The 22,981-nt window shown below is 42.6% G+C and overlaps 1 long non-coding RNA gene across 1 annotated transcript; it reads left to right on the forward strand.

The window, feature by feature from the left end:
• Positions 1 to 2,767: 2,767 nt before the first annotated feature.
• LOC144670422 (uncharacterized) lies at positions 2,768 to 21,035 on the forward strand. Its single transcript, XR_013573874.1, has 2 exons — positions 2,768 to 3,061; positions 20,406 to 21,035. It is a non-coding gene; the product is annotated as an uncharacterized LOC144670422 (long non-coding RNA).
• The last annotated feature ends 1,946 nt before the right edge of the window (positions 21,036 to 22,981 follow it).

Genomic DNA, 22,981 nt, shown 5'->3' on the forward strand with positions numbered 1-22,981 from the left:
AGATCGGACATACTGAAGCTAATATGTATAAACTTCACTGTATCGGGTCCAGATAAGATATTGGTTTTCATTTTTGTTACTCAGATAATCATAGAGTGATAGAGAGCAAGGGAAGGTCGTTCGGACCATGGCCTGAAATGGGCTGAGAGAAATGGGAAATCCTTGGCTGGTGCATTTTTGCAGCACTTCTGCTGCGTCCGTGTGTGAAATAAAACAATTTGAGAGATTGGTTACAGATTGAATTGTTTACTGGAAGCTGATATAAATTTACTATGAAGCAACTTCAGAGGTGATTTTGTGTCGCAGACAAATGTTTTTTTTGGTGTTAATAAGAATTTAAATAAACCGAGTATGGTTTCAATCCATCGATCACTGGGTTAGGAGGCCAGCACGCTTCTTCAACGCCAGTCTCCTCCGAAGCAACATTTTTCTACTGCCTATTACCGTTGTTTGGTAGCCAAACACCTTTTCACTTCCTCATTACTTTTTAAACAAGAGCACAACTATTGGGAAGCTCACTCAAGCTCCGCAAATCCACTTACACCACCACGAATGTATCAGACAGAGAAAGACACACAGGAAAGTAGAAAGAGACGATCAGGATGAACACAATGGCTGACAGGAAAAGGTGCCGAGCAAACCAGCAAGATATTACGATGGAGAAACTGATCATTTACGAAAAGGTATTTCCTGATGCATAAAGATAGGGCCTGTTTTAAACGTAATTCCTATTGTGTAACTGTGCTCCCTGCTGTACAACTGTTCCCTCTGTGGTGAAACTGTGATTCTGCCGTTGAAACATCCTCACTGTGGTTGTGTAAAATGCTTCCCTGTTGTGCAAATGTGCTCCTGGCTGTGTAAATATGATCCGTTGTGTGCAAAAATTTTCTCTGTTCGATAAAAATATTTCCTCTAGTGTAAAGATGTTCTCTGTTCTGTGAGGAGGTTTTCTGTGGGAAAATATGTTCTTCCTGGTGTCATGGTCTTCCTTTTCAAATACTGCCTTGATATCAAGGGCAGTCGCTGTCACCTCGCCCGTTGATTTCAGCAGTTTTGCCCGTGTTTGGGCCAAAGCTGCAGTGTAGTATGGAGCTGAATGGTCCTGGTGGATCCCAAACTAATCGTCAATGAACCGGTTATTGCTGAGTGACTGCTGCTGGATACCACTGTCGAAAACCTCATCCATCATTTCTTTATTTTGACAGGGAGAACAGTAATGGGGCGTGACCTCGCCGGGTTGGATTTCTCCTGCTTATGTTTTGTGGTCATGACATACCTGTTGGCATAGCCAACGACTCCCACATCTCGTGGGGGCAAAAAATGTTCTGGGTCTTGTGTAAAGCTCTTGTTAAACCAGAATTGGATTACTGTCATCAAGCCTCGACTGTGGCTCTTAAACCCTGGGAGAAAATATGATTGTGAGGCATTTATCAAACTCTGCTACTGTATCTGAATGAGATTTGTTCTGTATCTGTCAATCACAGGTAGTGCTTGCGAGTGTAAGATTTATTTTGTATCTCAGTCTTTCAAACGGTTTGTGAGTTGGGATTCCTTCTTTATCGGTCAATGTCTAGTACTGCATGTGAGGGCGGCGTTTATTCTGGCTTTCCCCTTGTCTGCACCCTCCTCCCCACCATCCTCCACATTGAATGGATCATCACTTCTCATTTCTTTACAAGGTAGCGAGTTGTTGTGACCTGAATATTCCGCCGGAAAATGGGGTGGAAGCTGATTCGATATAAACTTACAAAAGTGAAACGAAAAATACGGGATGGAAAAATATTTAAGGGCTATTAGAAAGGACAGGGGGATGGAGCTGATTTGCTACAAATGAGCTTGCTCAGAAACGATTAACACAAAATCATCCTCTTGTCTTGCAGTTTATAGTGAAATGGCGGATAGCCCTTCCCAGAATGCTCGGAGTGATGTATAACGGCCTATCTCTAACAGATAGGCACTGCGCAGGTGCAACATGTCGTCCAACGGAAAGCCTAACTGCGCCGAGCATGCGCGCCACAGCCCCTGGAATCTGATCGTGGTCGAGCGCAGCCTCAGTAACGCCGAGTCTCAGCGGCTCTCAGAGCCCGAATCAGAGCCGCCAGGTCCGGCAGACGTGCGGAGAGGCGCCCGGGGGACGTCACCATGAAGATGATGGTGCAGCGCCTCCCCTATCCCAGCCGCCGCTTCCCGGTTTCTTATCCCGTTTGTACCCAGTCTTTGATGCGGTAACAGAGAGGGTTGGGGAGGGTGATGCTGTTCATTTGGTTTACATGGATTTCCAAAAGGCATTTGATAAAATCTCACACAACAGACTTGTGAACAAAGTTACAGCTCATGGAATAAAAGGGACAGAGCAACATGGATATGGGATTGGCTGAGTGACAGGAAACAGAGGGTAGTGGTGAATGGTTGTTTTTCAGACTGGAGGAATGTTTATAATGGGAGGAATGTTTATAGTGGAGTTCCCCAGGCGTCGGTGTTAGGACCCCTGCTCTTCCTGATATATGTTAATGTTGGTGCACTGGTAACCATTTCAAAATTTGCGGATGACATGAAACTTGGTGGTATTGTGAACTGTGAGGAGGAAAGTGTTACAACTTCGAAAGGACATAGGCAGATTGGTGGGATTGGCTTACAAGTGGCAGTGGTTAAAGGGCGACCTCGGAATTTCACAGGACCGGCCCTGGGGAGCATACACACTCTCAATGCCTGGGGAAATCAGTGCATTGAATAGAGCGGTTTCTGGGATGCAGGGAATTGTGGGAACTGCAGCCACCACGAGCAGATGTTCGTAAGTATTTTTTTTTTGCAGGCTGACTCTCAGTGACCTGAAATGTGATCTCTGTTTCTCTCTCCACAGATGCTGCCTGACGTGCCATGTATTTTGAGCATTTTCTCTCCTCATTTCAGATTCCCAGTATCCACCGGATTTTGCACGTGAATTATTGCTGGTGTTGCTCACAAAACCGAGGCCAGAAACACAAACTGACAAATGCAGATCCCTTTTGCATCAGGATGGAAGTTGGACGTGGAAGTCGTTCCACTCTTTCTTTGAAGGTATGTTCTTGTTGGCTGACTTTGAATTGCGAAGCAGAGAGAGGAGACATTGATGGGTTTAACGGCGAGTACTTTAAGAACAGGAGGGCCCTACCATTTCTGATAAAAGGTCATTAACTGTTTCTTGTACAGTAACAGAGACTGACGGGAAGTGAATTTCACATTTACATACATGAACAAAGAGTGACAGAGTTAGTTCCACCCACACTTAGTGTAAAAGAAATTGAAAGAGAGTTAATTCATTGAATCATAGAATGATTACAGCACAGTAGGAGGCCATTCAGCCCATTATGACTATGCTGGCCATCTGAAGGAGCAATTCACCTCATGCCACTTCACTGCCTGTTCCCCATAGACCTGCACTTTGTTCCTTTTTGAATAATAATCCAATTCTCTCTCGAGTGCTTCGATTGAACCTGCCTCCCCCATATTGTTAGTCATATTCCCCATCTACTCGCTGCATGACAAGGTTTTTCCTCATGTTACCATTGCTTATTTTGCCAATTACCTTCAATCTGTGCCCTCTGGTCCTATTTCTTTCGAACAATGTGAGGGAAAAAGTCTTCCTGTCTACTCTGCCACACACAGTAACAGAAACTGACAGAAAATTAATTCCAAATACATAGAGTAATGCAGATTATTAGAGTTTTGATTCAAACTCATGTACGGTAATGGACTCAAAGAGTTAATTTCACATCACATCCAATACCAGACTTTGGCTGGAAGGTAGAACCATGGGACCATAGAAAAGTTACAGCACAGAACGAGGCCATTCACCCCATCTTGTCCATGCCAGCCCGAGGACATTCTGGTGCCCTTTCTAATCCCACCTTCCTGCACCCGGCTCATAGCCCTGCAGCTTACAGCACTTTAGGTGCAGATCCAGGCACTTTTAAAAAGAGTTTCAAGTTTCTGCCTCTACCACCAACTTGGGCAGTGAATTCCAGCCACCCACTACCCTCTGCGTAAAAAAGTTCTTCGTCATGTCCCCCTTACGCCTTCTGCCACTTATCTTATATCTGTGTCCTCTTGTTCTAGAATTCTCCACCAAGGGAAACAATTTTATCCTGTCCACTCTATCTATTCCCCTCATAATGTTATACACCTCAATCAAGTCACCTCTCAGCCTTCTTTGTTCAAAGGAAAATTACCCCAACCTATCCAATCTCTCCTCGTAGCTACACTTTTCTAACCCTGGCAACATTTTTCTAAACCTCCGCTGCACTCTCTCCAGAGCTATTATGTCCTTCCTGTAATGTGGTGACCAGTACTGCACATAATACTCCAGTTGTGGCCTCACCAGGTAATTCCAGAATCACACATAGCAACCAAGTTTGACTGAAATTTAATTTCACACTCACTCACAGTAACTGAGACTGACACAGAGTGAAGCGCACACTCACTGCATGACTGAGACTGACAGACATGGAATTAATTCCACATCTATGTACAGTAACAGAGCTTGACATGTAAGGTATGAATTCCACACCCACAGACAGTACCAGAAACTAAGCGAAAGAGAGTTAATTCCTCACTCACACATAACAGAGACAGAGAGTTAATGTCACACTCATATACAGTAACACAGACTGACAGACGATGAATGTGGAATTAACTTTTTTGAAGTAACAGAGCCTGAAAGAGAGTTACTTCCATAGGCCTATACAGTAACAGAGACTGACAGATACAGAATTAATTCCACACTCCAATACGGTAACTGACAAACTTAATTTTATTCACCGAAAGTAACAGGTTATCATGCAAAGAGTTAATTTCACACTCTTGTACAGCAACCAACATGGTCGGAATAGAAAGCTAAATCAGAACTTGCACACATGACAGAGATTCACACTCATATGCAATAAGAGTGATTTGTAGAGAATTGATTGCACACTCTAAGTAACAGAGGCTGACAAGTTGTTTGTTTATTCCTCACTCACATAGATTAACATAGACTAATATGAGAGTGTGCAATAACTGTCTTAATTATTCTCAGTCTCTGTTATTGTAGGTTAATTCCTCACTAAAACGTTAATGGAAATTGACGGGTCCTTAATTCCACTCACAGTTATCCTAACAAAGACCGTGAAAGAGAATTCCACGGTTACAGTAACTAAGACTGACCAATAGAGAGTTAATTCCGCACTCACATACAGTAAGCGAGACTGACCCATGGAGACTTTGATCCACACTCACCTGCAGTAACAGAGACTGACCAATAGAGAGTTAATCCCGCATTCACATTCATTAACTGGGACTGATATAAAGATTTAATTGCACATTCTCACACTGTAACAGAGATTGACTGAGATTTAAATTGCACACTCACATTCAGTAAGTGATGGACAGAGAATGAATTCTACACTCACATGTAGATCAGACTGAATTAGTTCCACACTGAAATAGAGCAAAAGAGACTAAAAGACAGAGCCAATCCCACAATGACAAATTAAAAATATAAGAAAGAGAAGCAGGATTAGGCCATTCAGCCCATCAGGCCAGCTTCGCCATTCAATAAGACCATGGCTGATCTGATTGTGGCCTCAACTCCACTTTCCCATCCATCCTATAACCCTTGACTCTCCTGTAGATCAAAAATATGTCCACTCCACTTGAATATATTCAATGACCCGACCCACCCTCCACTGCACTCTAGGGTTCTGAATTACAAAGGAAATAAGTTCCTTCTCATCCCCATCTTCAATGGGAGATGTTCATTTTTAAACTCTGGTTCTGGTTTCCCCATAAATGGAAACATTCCCCTCAACATCTACCCTCAGAATCTTATATATTTCAATGAGATCCCCTCTCCTTCTTCGAAACTCCAATGGTGATTGGCCCAACCTGCTGAAACATTCCTCATAATACAACTTCTTCATGTCAGGAATCAGTCTAGTCAAACTTCTCTGAACTGTCCTCAATGCAAGTATATCCCTCCTTAAATAAGGAGACCAAAACTTTACACAGCGCTCCACATGTCATCTCACCAATGACCTGTTGTCAGAGCAAGACTTCCCTACTTTTATATTCCACCCCACCTTGGAATAAAGGCCAACATTCCATTTAAATTCCTAATTACTTGCTGCAGCTGCACATTAACTTCTTGTGATTCATGTACAAAGACACCCAGATCCCTCTGTATTGCAACATTGTGTAGTCTCTCTCCATGGTATCACAGTGTCTTTACAGTGCAGAAGAAAACCATTCGGCTCCTCAAGTCTGCAGTGGGTCTCTGAAAGAGCATTCCATCTAGTCCCACTTCCCTGCCTTATCCCCGTAACCTTGCACATTCTTTCTTTTCAGGCAGCAGTCCAATTCGCTTTTGAATATTGCAATCAAACCTGCCTCCACCACACTTTCAGGAAGTTTATTCCAGTCTCCAACCACCCTCTGGGTGAAAAAAAATCTTCTCATCACATTTTCTCCTTCCGCCAATTATTTTGAATCTGTGCCCTCTAGTTCTTGATGTTCTCTTGAGTGGTAACAGTTTATCTCTATTTGCCCCGTCGAGACCCCTCAAGATCTTGAACACCTCTCAGCATTCTTTTCTCCAGGGCAAAGAGTCACAACCTCTCCAATCTGTCCTCATAGCTACAGTTCTCTACCGCTCTAATCATTCTTGTGAATCGCCTCTGTACTCTCTCCAATACCTTCACATCCTTCCTCAAGTATGGCGCCCAGAACTGGACTCAGTACTCCAGATGAGGCCTAACAAGTGTTTTATACAAGTTCAACATAACCTCTTTACTCTTATACTGAATGACCCTGTAATTAAAGCCTATGATACTATTTGCTTTATTAGCTGCTCTTCAACATGCCCTGCCATGTTCAATGACCTATGTACGTATGCACAGAGGTCTTTCTGTTCCTGCACCTCCTTTAGAGGCTCTCCCTTTATTTTATACTGTCTCAGCAGATTGTTCCTGCCAAAATGAATCACCTCACACATTTCTGCATTGAACTTCATCTGCCACTTGTCTGCCCATTCCTCCAACATGTCTATGTCCTTTTTAAGTTCACAGTTGACAATATTTCCAATCTTTGTACCATATGCAAATTTTGAAATCATACCCAGCACACCCACAGTCTAGGTCATTAATATATATCTTTTAAACAATGTTTTGTTTTTCTATTCTTCCCATCAAAGTAGAAAACTCACATTTTCCCCACATTGTATTCCAAATGTTTGCCATTCACTTAACCTATCTACATCCTCTTGCAGACACTTTGTGTCCTCCTCACCACCTGCTTTTCCACCTATCTATGTGTTGTTTGAAAATTTGTTGATGGTCTGTCCCTTCATCTGAGTCATTAATATAGATTGTAAAATGCTGAGAACCCAGCACTGATCCCTGTGGCACTCTACTAGTTGCACTTTGCTTACCTGAAATCGACCCACTTGTAAACAAGAACAGAGACTGATGGACAGAGAGTTAATTACACGTTATTATAGATTGACAGAGTGAATTCTGCACTCATACAGTAACAGAGATTTACAGTGTGTTTTTGCCATACTAAAATACATTATTGGAGACTGCAGGATATAGAATTAATTCACGCTCACAAAGTAACGGAGACGATGGAGAGAGAATTAATTTGACATTCAATTACATGATAGAAAAGGAGAATGATTAATGCTTCCCTCATATGCAGTAAGAAAGATTGACAGCTGATTACACTCTCACATGCAATAACAGCGATGAACAAAGGATTAATGCCCCACTCACATACACTAATAGAGAACACCAGATACAGAATTAATCCCGCCCTCTCTCACACTAACGAAGTTGGATAGAGAGGTAATTCTGCACTGAAACATAGGAACACAGACTGATTAAAAAGAGTTAATTGTGCATTCACACACAGTAACAGAGATTGAGGGAGATTTTATTCCACACTCACATGCAGTAATAAAGGCAGGCAGATTCAAAATTAATTCCATTCTCAAATAGACTAATGAAGACAGATAGTTAGAAAGTTACCATGATTCTGCCCTGAAACACAGTAACAGAGACTGCCAGATAGAGAGTTAATCATGCACTCACGTACAGATTGACAGATACCAGGGATTAGTTAATTCTACATCCCCATACAGTAACAGAGATGGGACAGGGAGAGAGTAAATTCCACACTCTCGTACAATAACAGTGACCTGGTTCACACTTGAATAATTCATCTGTCGTGCGTCACACGGCCTCTTCATGGTTTTATCATATTTTCTATCTTCCTCATCATCCAAGGAGCCCTGGCTTTGGTTCCCTTCCCTTCTCCCTTATTGGAATGTACCTGGTCTGTACCTGAAACATCTCCTCCTGAAAGATCATCCATTGCTCTGTTACAGTTTTTCCTTTCAGTCTCTGCTTCCATTTCACCCTGGCTAAATCCCCTCCCCTCCCATTGAAGTTAGCCCTCTACCAATCACTCTTACCCAAGGGTTCACCCACAGACACTTGGTTCACGTGGCCAACCTTGGCCCACCTCATTCCCCACACCAGATCCAGCAATGCCTCCTTCCTAACTGGACTGAGAACATTCTGGTCGAGGAAGTGCCTCTGAACACATTTCAGAAATCCCCAGATATCACCACTCTATAGTTCTTATCCATCTGTGATTTCTCTGCAGATTTGCTTCTCTATCGCTCTCACTACACCTCCCTTTTTTCCTTATCTCTCTTTCCTGAACACTTTGTACCCTTGAATATGAACCTGATCCTCACCACTTTTAAACCACGTTTTAATCATTGCCACTACATCATTTTCCCACATGGCTATTTGTGCTTTGAGATTACCAACGTTATTCACTACGCATTATGCGATTACAAACATCCAATCTAAACAGTTCCTTGTGTTCCTCTTAGATTCTTCTTCATCTGCTCCGTCCTTATATGTTCCTACTTCCTTCTCTAGTTATTCCTCTTTTCTACTTCTCTATACTGATTCCCAGCCCCTGTGAGCTTAGTTCAAACCCTCCCAACCACAGGAGTGACCCTCCCGACATGGACATTGGTCCCAGTCTTGTTAAGGTGCAACCTCTTCCTTTTAAATAGGTGTTTCCTGTTCCTGAACTGGCCCCAATGTCCCACGAATCTGAACCCCTCCCACCTCCTGCACTGGCCTCAAGCCACCTATTGACATTTACATTTACATATTTATATTTCTACTCCGACTAGCACATGCCACAGTAGTAGTAATCCAGAGATTACTGCCTTTGAGCCCCTACTTTTTAACAACCTCCCTAGCTGCTGAAATTCTGACTGAGGGACCTCAATACCTGTCCTCCCTGTGTCATTGATACTGACGTGTACCACAACCTCTGGCTCACTCCCTTCCCCCTGCAGAATGTACTGCACCTTCTCCATGATGTCCTTTATCCTGGCACCAAGCAGACAGCACACCATGTGGGACTCTCAATGATGGATACAGAAATGCCTGTCTGTCCCCCTGACTATGGGATCTGCTCTAACAACTGCATTTCTACTCTTCACTTTTCCCTCCTGTGCAGCTTCTTGCCCATTGACTGCAGTTCTTCAGGGTGTCACCATTCCCAGCAGTCTCCAGTGCTGAGTACCGGTTTGACAGTGGCACACACCCCGCAGACTCCTGCATTTCCTGCCTCTTCCTACTCTTCTGGTTGGCCACCCATCTTCGATCCTGAACACCCTCTTTCCCTTTGGGGTGTTCACCACCTGGAACTTACGATCCAGGAAACTCTCATCCTCCCTGATTCTCTGCAGTGACTCCAGCTGCCCCTCAAGCTCAGAAATCCTGAGCTCGAACTCAAGCAGCTGGAGACACTTGTATACAATTGGCCCCAAGACACATGAAGTGTCCTGAGGTTCCCACATGGGGCAGGAACTGAAAACAACAGGTCACAGCTGCCCATCCATGATCGAAATAAACCCCTATTCCCTCTTTTAGAATCTAATCAGTACTTTGTTTAAATTATTAATTTTATTTAATGCCTCTCAACCTGCCCTGCACTAATACTCTTATTACACTTATACTTACTGTTGTACTTACCCTGATTGAAACGTTTAATTTTCCAGCTCCTTGTTTAAATCAGTGCCCTAATTTAGAGAAATCAGCACAAACCAACTGGTCCCTTCTTTCCCCTGATATCATGCTTTGGCTATTTATTATAAACATGACCGGTTTGCTCCAACCCCTCCCTCACAGCTCTTTATCCCCCCCACCGCTCTCACTCTTCTCTCCTTCTCTCTCTCACTGCTGCTCTCGGGCTGCTCTGCCGCTGCTCTTTATCCACCCTCCAGTCTCACTCAGCTCTCACTCTCACTCAATCTCAGCTCCTCCACAGTCCCAAGTTTCTAACTATTTAGGAAATTCTCGGATCTTTGGTCCAAGATGGATGATCTCACACTTCCACATGTTGAACATCTTCAGCCAGTTTTGTTCACTCACGGAATCTGTCAATGACCCTTTGAAACTTGCTGCTCCCACCTAAACTACAAACCATGTCATCTAACTAGTGTCATCAGCAATCTTGGATATAGGCTGGAAGTTATTAAAATTTACAAGAGCTCAGGGAATAGGAATAGAACAGCCGGCGGATCTGACAGAGCATCAGATCTGTCTCAATTCCCCCACCCTGAAAAACAACCGCTCATCACTACTTTATCCTTTCTGTCCCTTTATTCAATTTTGTGTCCATGCTGCCACTGCCCCTTTGATCCCATCTGCTTGAATTTTACTAACTTCTCTATTATGTGGAACTGTTTCAAACCCCTGTGGAAGGCCAGACACACACAATCAACCTCACTCCCCTGGTCAATGTTCTCTAAAACTTCATCAGAGAACTTCATCAACTATTTCAGTCCTGATTTTCTGTTAACCAATCTGTACAGGTTGTTATTTATCAACCCATGTTCTACGAAACGATAATGAATTTTGTCCTGGATCATTGTCTCTAAACCTTTCCCCACGACCAGCATTAGACTAACTGGTCTGTAGTTACTGGGCTTATCCCTCTCCATTTTAAACACGGATGTAACATTAACATCCTGCAGTTCTGTGGCTTCACTCCCATATCCGAGGAGGATTGAAAGATTCTGGCTCAAGTCTCCGCTATTTCCACCCTTCCCTCAGTAATCTTGGATGTATCTCATCTGGATCGGGTGACTTTTCTACTTTAAGCGCTACCAGCCTTGTAATTACCTCTTCTATTTTTTTTATCCTATCTAATTTCTCCACCAGCTCCTCCTTCACTCTGACATTAGCAGCATCCACTTGTTTTGTGATGACAGATGAAATGTTCTCATTTAATCCCTCAGCCATGCTCTCTGCCTCCACAGGATCTCCTAATCAGCCGATCCTTTCAGTGACTTTCCATATGTTGGTAACATCCTGCAGTGTTTTCCCTTGTGTTACCCTCTAACCCTTTCTCATACACTCTCACTCTGCTGATCTAATTACCTTTTTCAGCTCTCCTCTGTACTTTCTGTATGCTGCTTGGCTCTCTAATGTATTAATCAACTGACATTTCTGATCTGCCTGTTTTGGCGTATGCACAGACATAAGATGCACCTAATCCCCACTCTCAACAAATACTGTTAACTCTGTCTTCCTCTGCACAGATGCTGTCAGACCTGCTGAGTTTTTCCACTGATTTTTGTCTTTGTTTCAGATTTCCAGCATCCACAGTATTTTGCTTTTATCCATGTTTTAAAGTCATCCCTCCTATTCCCACTGTGTCTGAGCATGCAGGTTACTCAATTTCTTGTTTGTAATTTAATTGTTACAATTTATTTATCGCAAAGTTAAGATTGTTTTTGAATTGTCAATTCATTTGCACTGTGATTCAAAGTTTATTTGAATTCAATGTCTCAACAAACTGGAAGTTTACAAAGGAAAGTCTAGAGATGACTTACTTGTTCTGCAATGAGCTGTCTGCTCCACCCAGTTCAGTGAATCCTGTCCTAAACAAAATGCTTTATCCAGACAATATCTCTACTTGATTAACTGAGGATGCACGGAGCTCACAGCTTTTACTCATTGATCTTCACATGAGTTGATCCAGTTTTGATGTTGAATTGTTCGCTGGTATCGATTTTCTCGGATTCTTCACCAGATTTCTTTGCTGCCCAATGAAGTTCTCTCAGCAGAGTTCTCAATAATAACTTGACTTTTCCTCACAGGATTCCAATCTTGATGGTTTTTGAACTTTTTATGGCACAGTGGATAGCAAGTGCTGAGCTGCTCAAATCCCAGAGGGAAACTTAAAACAGCTGCCGTGACTGTTTGCAATTTGTACTTTATTTCATGCCTTGAATTCAGCAGTAATGAGCCCACTAAGACTTACAGGTTTTTTACAAAACTAAAGTAAACATTTATTAATAGAAGAAAATATTTTAAGCACATGTATGGGCCTTCAAATTTCTACTATAATAACTGCTAAATCTCTTAATTAATCTAGCTCCCAGTTACATCTCTGTTAAGGTAACAGTAAAACAAAATAGATGCAACAGACCCAGACAAAGCACAAAATACCCTCGACATGGGTATTCACAATGAGTTTTCTTCACTGCGGTTCCTGTAGACAGCATCTTGGTACTTTGAAGTTGGAGGCTTTTCACACTTGTTGGATCTAAGCATGCCTTTTGCTTACACATAAACTCAGTTCCTTTATACATGTTTCTCTGTTTTTAATGAAAATCCCATTGTTCCAACATGTATTTGCAACTTTACTTTATCCATAATATAAACCTTTCATAGTACTCATGCTATCAGTAATCTTTGGAAAAAATAAACACACTGTTTGTCTTAGCCTCCATATGGTCAGGTGTAACACCTTACTATCTCTTTGAAATTCACTACTCTGCTTTACCTAAAAACGCAAATGTTCTTCACTCCTCACATTCTAAAACTTCAGCCATGTTTACATATTTAGCATTTCAAACCGAGGTAACACTGAGATAACACAAAAGTTCCAGACTAGCTGTTTGGAATTAAACTGAAACCCCTCCCACACACACAAACTCAATCAGAGAAACTAATCCAAACCCCACTATTAACCTACCTTTACAATAAATCACAATAATATTATAAAAAATATTATATTTTCATGACAAACTATTTTATTAGAGGATTTAGTTTTGTATTTGTCTCCTTCGTTGTACATGACTCCTCATTTCAGTTTCCTCCAGATTTAGTCTTTTTCTTTCTGGAGAGGGGGTGGAGGAATTAATTTTAACAGGCAACGTGTTCAGACTGGCTGGTAATTTGAAATCCTGCTTGGTCCAGGATTATGAAGATCAGGATATAGTAACAGAAATAAACTATTCTTCCTCATGTCGGCTGTGTCATTTAATGAGTCATTTTTATTTTAACTCCATCTACCCAGCTTGGTTTTGAAATCCTTAAAGCACCTACCAAACAAAAGCTACCAGCTTCAGTTTGGAAATTTTCGGTTGACCCCCAGCCCTAACAGTTCAATATTTTCACCATTATTTGCGTGAAGAAGTTCTTCCTGAAATTACCCCTGAAAGACCTTGTTCTAATTTTAAGGTTATGCCTCCTTGGTGAGGACACCCTGCACCAGAGGTAATAGTATCTCTCATAGAGTCATAGAGTTATACAGCACAGAAACAGGCCCTTCGGCCCATCGTGTCCATCCTGGCCATCAAGCACCGATCTATTCTAATCCCATTTTCCAGCACTTGGACCATAGCCTGTGTGCTATGTCATTCCAAGTGCTTATCTCAATACTTATTAAATGTTGTGAGATTTTCTGACTCTACTTCCCCCTCAGTGTGTTCCAGATTCCAACCACCCTCTAGGTAAAAACTTCTTTCCTCAAATTCCCTCTAAACCTCCTGCCCCTTAGCTTAAATCTGTGTCCCCTGGTTATTGACAGCTCCGCTAAGGGAAACATTTTCTTCATATCTACTCCGCCTATGTCCCTCATAATGTTGTATACCCCTCTCAGGTGCCCCCTCATCCTCCTCTGCTCTAAAGAAAGCAACTCTAGCCTATAAGGTCTCTCTTCATAGCTGAAATGCTCCAGCCCAGGCAATATCCTGGTGAATCTCCTCTGCACCATCTCCAGTGCAATCACAACCTTCCTATAGTGTGATAACCAGAACTGCAGACAGGACTCCAATTGTTGCCTAAGTAGCATTTTATACAGCTCCAACACAACCTCCCTGCTCTTATCCTCTATGCCTCGGCTAATAAAGGCAAGTATCCCATATGCCTTCTTAACCACCTTATCTACCGGTGCTGCTCCCTTCAGGGATCGATGGACATTTAAACCAAGGTCCCTCTGATCCTCTGTGCTCCCTAGGGTCCGACTATTCATTGTGTATTCCCTTGCTGTGTTAGCCCTCCCAAAATGCATCACCGCAACTCATGATTAAATTCCTTTTGGCACTGCTCTGCCCGCCTTACCAGCCCATCTATATTGTCCGTAATCTAAGGCTTCCTCCTCACTACGACGCCACCAATTTTCGTGTCATCTGTGAACTTACTGATCATACATAGAAACTAGGAGCAGGAGTAGGCCATTCGGCCCTTCGAGCCTGCTCTGCCAATCATTATGATCATGGTTGATCATCCAACTCAATAGCTTGCTCCCACTTTCTCCCCATATCCTTTGATCCCTTTCGCCCCAAGGGCTATATCTAACTCCTTGAAAACATACAATGTTTTGGCCTCAACTACTTTCTGTGGTAGCGAATTCCACAGGTTTACCACTCTTTGGGTGAAGAAATTCCTCCTCATCTCAGTCCAAAATGGTCTACCCCGTTTCCTCAGACTATGACCCCTGGTCCTGGACTCCCCCAGCATCGGGGACATCCTTCCTACATCTACCCTGTCTAGTCCTGTTAGAATTTTATATGTTTCTATGAGATCCCCCCTCATTCTTCTGAACTCCAGCGAATATAATCCTAACCGACTCGATCTCTCCTCTCTCTCGATCTCTCGATCCTGCCATCCCAGGAATCAGTCTGGTAAACTTTCGCTGCACTCCCTCTAAAGCAATAACTTTCTTCCTCAGATAAGCAGACCAAAGCTGCACACAATATTCCAGGTGTGGTCTCACCAAGGTCCTGTATAATTGCAGCAAGACATCCATGTTCCTGTACTCGAATCCTCTCCCTATGAAGACCAACATACCATTTCCCTTCTTTTCCGCCTGCTGCACCTGCATGCTTACCTTCAGCGACTGGTGTACAAGGACACCCAGGTCTCGTTGCACATTCCCCTCTCTCAATTTACAGCCATCCAGATAATCTGCCTTCCCGTTTTTGCTACCAAAGTGGATAACCTCACATTTATCCACATTATACTGCATCTGCCATGCATTTGCCCACTCAGCCAGCTTACCAAAATTATACTGAAGCATCTCTGCGTACTCCTCATAGCTCACCCTCCCACTCACCTTTGTCTCATCTGCAAATTTGGAGAAACTACATTTAGTTCCCTCATCTAAATCATTAATATATATAATGAATAGTTGGGGTCACAGCACCGACCCCTGCGGTACCCCACTAGTCACTGCCTGCCATTCGGAAAAACACCCGTTTATTCCTACCCTTTGTTTCCTGTCTGCCAACCAGTTTTCTATCTATCTTAATACACTACCCCCAATCCCATGTGCTTTAATTTTACATGCTAATCTCTCATGTGGGACTTTGTCGAAAGCCTTCTGAAAGTCCAAATAATCCACACCCACTGGCTCCCCCTCATCAACTCTACTTGTTAAATCCTGAAAAAATTCCAGTAGATTTGTCAAGCAAGATTTCCCTTTCGTAAATCCACGCTGACTCTCTCTGTTTCTCCCACAGTTTTCCAAGTGCTCAGCTATTAAATCCTTTATAATGGACTCTAGAATTTTCCCCAATACTGACATCAGTCTGACTGGTGTATAATTCCCTGTTTTCTCTCTACCTCCCTTTTGAGTTAGTGGGATTACCTTAGCTACCCTTCAATCTGTAGGATTTGTCCTAGAGTCTATGGAATCTCGGAAGATGACCACCAATGCATCCACTATTTCTAGGGACGCTTCCTTAAGTACTCTGGGATGTAGATGATCAGGCAGTGGGGATTTATTGGCCTTCAATCCCATCAGTTTTTCCAACTCTATTTCCCTACTAATACTGATTTCTTTCAGCTCCTCCCTTTCACTAAACCCTGTGTTTCCCAACATTTCTGGTATATTATTTGTTTCTTCCTTTGTGAAGACAGAACAGTCAGAAGTAGGTATTTTGTTGCGCAACCATTTCTTTGTTCCCCATTATAAATTCCCCTGTTTCTGTCTGTTTGGGACCTACATTTGTCTTTACCAATCTTTTTATCTTCACATGCCTATAGAAAATTTACAGTCAGTTTTTATGTTCCTGCAAGCTTACTCTCATACTCGATTTTCCCCTTCTTAATCAATCCCTTCGTTTTCCTTTGCTGAATTCTAAACTGCTCCCAATCCTCAGGCCTGTTGTTTTTTTCTGGTAATTTGTATTCCTCTTCCTTGTATTTCATACAATCTCTAATTTCCCTTGTGAGCCTTGGTTTGGCCACCTTTCCTGTTTTACTTTTGCGCCAGACAGTAATAAACAATTGTTGCAGTTCACCCATACACTTTTTCAATGTTTGCCATTGCCTATCCACTGCCATTCCTTTAAGTAACGTTTCCCAATCCATCATAGCCAACTCGCACCTCATACCATCGCAGTTTCCTTTATAAAGATTCAGGGCCCTAGTCTCAGAATCAACTACATCACTCTCCATCTTGATGAAGAATTCTATCATATTATCGTTGCTCATCCCCAAAGGGCCTCGCACAACTAGATTGCCAATTATTGCTTTCTCTTTAAATAATACCCAGTCTAGGATGGCCTGTTCTCTAGTTGGTTCCTCAACGTCTTCCTTAAGGAAACCATTCCGTATACACTCCAGGAATAATTACTCTATGATATTGTTACTAATTTGATTTGCCCAATCTATATGCAGATTAAAGTCACCCATAATTGCAGATGTGCCTTTATTGCATGCATCTCTAATTTCCTGTTTAATGCCATTCCCAAAGTCACCACTACAGTTTGGGTCTAAATACAACCCCCACTAACATCTTTTGCCCCTTAGCGTTTCTCAGCTCTACCCATACATCATCGGAGCTAATATCTTTCCTCACTATTGCGTTAATTTCCTCTTTAACCAGCAATGCAACTCCATCGCCCTTTCCTTTTTGTCTGTCCTTCTTAAATACTGAATACCCTTGGATGTTCAGTTCCCATCCCTGGTCACCCTGCAGCCATGTCTCCATAATCCCGACTATATCATACCTGTTTACATCTATTTGCGCGGTTAATTCATCCACCTTATTGCGAATATTCCCCGTGTTAAGGCACGAAGCCTTAAGGCTTGTCTTTTTAACATTACTTGTCCCGTTCCCACTATTTTTCACTGAGGCCCTGTTTGATTCTTGTCCTTGCTTTCTCTGCCGATCAGTTTTCATATTCCCCTTTTTGTCTTCTGTTCTTGTCCGTGATTCGCCTTTCTCTGACTACTTGCATAGGTTCCCATCCCCCTGCCATTTTAGTTTAAACCCTCCTCAACCACTCCAGCAAATATCCCCCCTAGGACATCAGTCCCTGTCCTGCACAGGTGTAACCTGTCCAGTTTGTACTGGTCCCACCTCCCCCAGAACCGGTCCCAATTTTCTAGGAACCTGAACCCCCCGCCCTCCTCACACCATCTCTTCAGCCACGTATTTATCCGATGTATCCTGCTATTTCTACTCTGACTGGTACCTGGCATTGGAAGTCACCCTGAGATCACTATCTTTGAGGCCCTACTTTTCAACTTACTTCCTAACTCCTTATATTCTGCTTTTAGGACCTCATCACTTTTTTTACCTATGTCGTTTGTACCAATGTGTACCACGACCACTGGCTGTTCACCCTCCACCTTCATAACATCTGTAGCCGCTCTGAGGCATCCTTGACCCTCGCACCAGGGAGGCAACATACCATCCTGGAGTCTCGTTTGTGGCCAGATAAATGCCTATCTATTCCCCTTACAATAGAACCCCCTATAACCATTGCATTCCAACACTTTTTCTCCTCGCCTGTGCAGCAAAGCCAACCGTGGTGCAACAAATTTGGCTGTTGCTGCTTTTCCCTGAGAGGCCATTCCCCCCAACAGTATCCAGTGCGGTATATCTGTTTTGCAGGGGAATAGTCACAGGAGATTCCTGCACTGTCTGCCTAGTCCTCTTGCTCTGCCTGGTGGTCACCCATTCCCTTCCTGCCTGTGGACTCTTAGCCTGCGGTGTGACCACCTCTTTATAAGCGCTATCCACGATACTCTCCACCTTGCAGATCCTCCACAGTGTCCCCAGCCGCCGCTCCAGCTCCGAAACCCGGGCTTCCAGGAGCTGCAGCTGGAGACACTTCCCGCACACATGCTGGCCCCGGACACTGGACATTTTCCCGGCTTACCACATAGAGCAGGAGGAGCACACCATGGCTTTGAGCTCTCCTGCCATAACTTACCCCTTTAAATGAATTTAAACCTTTTGGAAGATACTTAGTACCAAATAATATCAATTACTCTAGGGCCCTTCTTCCCTGCTGCTCATTATTACAGAATATAGCCCTTACAAACGACGAACCACAAAATAAGACTTTAAAAACTATAGGCGATAAAAGTAGTAAACACTTACCCGACCCTCCTCACGGCATTCAAGGATCATCTTGCTCCCTCCTCACTGAACTCCCTCAGTCACCAAACTCTAAATTAAGCACTCTACTGCAGCTCAAAGCAGCGCTGCAGTGCAGACAAAGTCAGCAATGTTAGATGGCCTGTTTTTATACCCTCTGAACACAGCCTCTGAAAACCTGTTTAAGCCAGTTATCATATTAACTAGTAGCTGCAAGCAGAGACAGTTAAACCCTGTTTTAAAGCTGGCCTAAATCTCGCCTTCTTCCAACCAAAATAGCAACTTTTAGTTAATTACTAAATTAAAGATAGACTAGACTTCAGATAAAAATTAACCCTCAAATTCCCTCAATCACCAAACTCCAACTTAAGCACTCTGCTGCAGCCTAAAGCAGCACTCCAGCGCAGACCCCTATATTCACCTCTAAATCATTAATGTACACTACAAACAGCAAAGGTCCCAGCACCACTCTTCACAGACTTCCAATTGAAAAAACAACCTTCGACCATCACTCTCTGCTTGCTGCCACTGAGCCAATTTTGGATCCAATTTGCCAAATTGCCCTGGACCCCATGGACTCTTCCCTTCTTGACCATTCTCCCATGCAAGACCTTTGCAAATATTTATATTTACATTTGATTACATTTAATTCATTGCCACAGAAGGCTGTGGAGGCCAGGTCATTGAGTATATTTAAGACTGAGATAGATAGGTTCTTGATTGGTGAGGAGGTCAAAGGTTACGGGGAGAAGGCGGGAGAATGGGGTTGAGAAACTTATTAGCCATGATTGAATGGCGGAGCAGACTCGATGGGCCGAATGGCCTAAGTTCTACCCCTATGTCGTATGGTCTTATAAATGTTAGTTATAAATTATAATATATAAATTATATAAAATATAATTATATTTATAAAATGACTTAGGATCTTCCTTTATTTTGCCCACCAGTGTTTTTGATGCCCCCTCTTCGCCAACCTAATTACTCTTTTAAGTTCCCACTACACTTTCTACACTCTTCCAGGGCTCCTGCTGTGTTCTGCCCTCTGTACCTGCCATGAGCCTTTATTTCCTTAACCAATCCTCTATATCCCCTGACATCGAGGTTCCCTGGACTTCTCTATCTGAACTGTCAAATCATTCAATCATCGTAAAAATCTCAGTTAGATCACCCCTTAACATTCGAGATTCAAGGCATTTCAAGGCTAGTCTTTGCAATCTCCCCTCATCAATTTGAGTCTGGTATCACTGTGGTGAAACTCTGCTGTTCCCACACCAAGGGCAATATAACCTTCCTGAGGCGTGATGTCCAGAACTGAACGCAGTGATCTAAATGGGCTGTAAACAGATTTTATACACCTGTGGCATGAGTTCCAACCCTTTATATTCTATTAACCTTATTACATTTTTTTTTACCTTCCTGTCCACTGGCTTTTAATGATATCTGTGAATGCCTCTCTGCTCCTCCACAGTTTTGAGCATCTCACCACAAAATTAAACAACCTTCTCTATTTTTCATAGGTTTAATTGGACGGCCCCTCACTTTAAAGTTCATTTGCCAAAACTTGCTCACTCACTAAACTTACCAAGAAAATTTCAAACTAAATGTGTTCCCCAAGCATAATGTTATGTTACTACTCCATCACCATTAACTTTTCCCATTGCTCTTTCAATTAGTGTAAACCCAGAGAACGGAAAATCTCGCTGCCTTTTATGAATCCTATTTTATAACCATTCTAGAAAAAATTTGCTGAAGACCTGTAATTACCAGTCTCAATTTTGATGAAGTCTGAACAAATCCGGAATCCAGTGAGGTATTGACGAGCATCAGATTCCAGGTCTATTTTCTGCAAAATGTAATGAAACGGAACAAAGCAATTAATTAATAATATCCACAAACTAACAACAAGGATGTGATTGGAACCCATGTGTGATTAAAAAAAAACAGATTAGCAATCCATCACCTTAACCTCTCAGTCACCTGCCTGAATTTTAGAACACAGTCTCACACCCTTTTTCCATCCTTAGAAACTTGGTAAGAAGGTTCTGAATGAGCAGCCTGGTGCGCAATGTTGTAAATGCAGCTTCTGTAAGTGAAAGGAATTTCTATCACATCAGATCAGGGACTGTTTGGAATGGACCAATGTGAAACATTTCCTCACAAATTAAATTATGACAAAAGCAAAATCCTGCAGATTGTATTAACACTTCATTGGTTGTTGAACTCCGTCAATTGAAAACAAAACTATTGTTTAATGTGTTTAAAAAATATACCTGGGTTGATATTAAATACCTGTATTAAATCTCCCCTTAACATTCTCGGTGATAAGAAGAACACCCCCAGTTTTTTTTTGCCCATGCACATACAGAATCCCTCACCACTGATACCATTGCAGTAAATCTCCACTGTGCATCCTCCATAGCCTTACCTTTCCTCCCAAAGATTTTCCCTAACCCTCACCAGGATCATATAATTCACATTATAATGTGATATGCCTCTAATTCTTTGAATCCCATCTACACACATTGTTTTGTAAACTAAGATTATGATGCATTTTTAATGAAGATGGGCTTCCTTCAATGTTAAACCCCTCAAAGACAAGGAATAAATGGACACACAATCTCTATTAAATAAATCTATGAAATTCTGTGATCAGTCCATAACAACCTGTCCCCATCATTCCACTTATTGCTACTTTAATTTCTGCTAAACCTACTTCTTTATCACAAAGGGTTGCCTCTTCCCCTTTAACCCCTCTTCAATAAAAGTGCTCACTTTCTCCATCGACAATTTGCAAATATCTTCTTTTACATATAACCCTTGTTAAAGAAGAGGTACCAGAAGGACTGCCTGTGTTTAATGTTGGTAAGGCTCTAGGACTTAATGAGAAGCAGCTGAAGATTCTGCGGGATGTAATAGTGGAAATTGTGAAGGTATTGGCCAGAATCTTCTGAATTCTATTTCTTTCTGTAAAGGACCGCTACAAACCACTTGTTTATTCCAAGACACCAAATGAATTAACGTGAATCAGCGCTGAGCAGATTCTAATGTCCCACGTCTCCAGTTTTGTATTTTTGCTGAGAAACCGGTCCTCCATGTAAGCTTTTTGTTCGAAGAATGAGACCCCCGCTTCCTGGGAACACAGCAGCGATACCTCCAAGATCTGATTTACAACCTTCAAACTCAGTGAAAGGCTTTCACCCTCCCCTCGGGGTCTGACCGTCACTTCACAACCAACATTCGGCTGGGATGGGCAGACAAAAGAACTTCCTTCCCCGCAGTCCCCCAGCACGGACTGGATAATCTCCCAAGCTCGTATTCCGCCCATGTCACATTGCTCCACCGATTTGTGTTATTCCCCCAAGCTCCGGAAATCTCAGTCTAAATCCCCAGACCTTTTATTCTCTCTTTAACCAACATTTTGTCCCCTTATTAAGTCCATCCTGAGAAGAGGGGCTCGGCATTCCGAGTTCCTCTGTAGACATCCGGTTGCTGCTAATGGACCAAAAGAGGCCTAAAACCTGAAAGAAACCCTCTGGCACAGCCCTCTGAACATGTCTCCATTAGACCGTGCAGACAATACCTGCTTCATGGAGAACAATGGCGGGAAGAATGAACAATTTCAGTGTCAGTGTTCTGTGGAAATAGAGGATAAATGATAAAACAGAATTAAAATTACTGAACAAATCCTCTGGGAGCGGGACCATAGAGGGCGAATTCCTGGAGTGTATACGGGATGTTTTTCTGGACCAATACATTGAGGAACCAATGAAAGAACAGGCCATCCTCAACTGGGTATTGTGTAATGAGAAAGCAATAATTGGCAATCTAGTTATGCGAGGACCCTTGGGGATGAGCGACCAAAATATGATATAATTCTTCATCAAGGTGGAGAGTGATGTAGTTCATTCTGAGACTTGGGTCCTGAATCTTCATAAAGGAAACTACGATAGTATGAGGTGCGACTTGGCTATGATGGATTGGGAAACGTTACTTAAAGGGATGACAGTGGATAGGCAATGGCAATCATTCAAAGAGCGCATGGCTGAACTGCAACAATTGTTTATTCCTGTCTGGCGCAAAGGTAAAACAGGAAAGGTGGCCAAACCATGGCTTACAACGGAAATTAGAGATAGTATTAGATCCAAGTAAGAGGCATACAATTGGCCAGAAAAAACAACAGACCTGAGGATTGGGAGCAGTTTAGAATTCAGCAATAGAGGACCAAGGCATTGATTAAGAAGAGGAAAAC

The sequence above is a fragment of the Cetorhinus maximus genome, chromosome 31, assembly GCF_964194155.1.
Source record: "Cetorhinus maximus chromosome 31, sCetMax3.hap1.1, whole genome shotgun sequence".
In the NCBI taxonomy this organism is placed as follows: domain Eukaryota; kingdom Metazoa; phylum Chordata; class Chondrichthyes; order Lamniformes; family Cetorhinidae; genus Cetorhinus; species Cetorhinus maximus.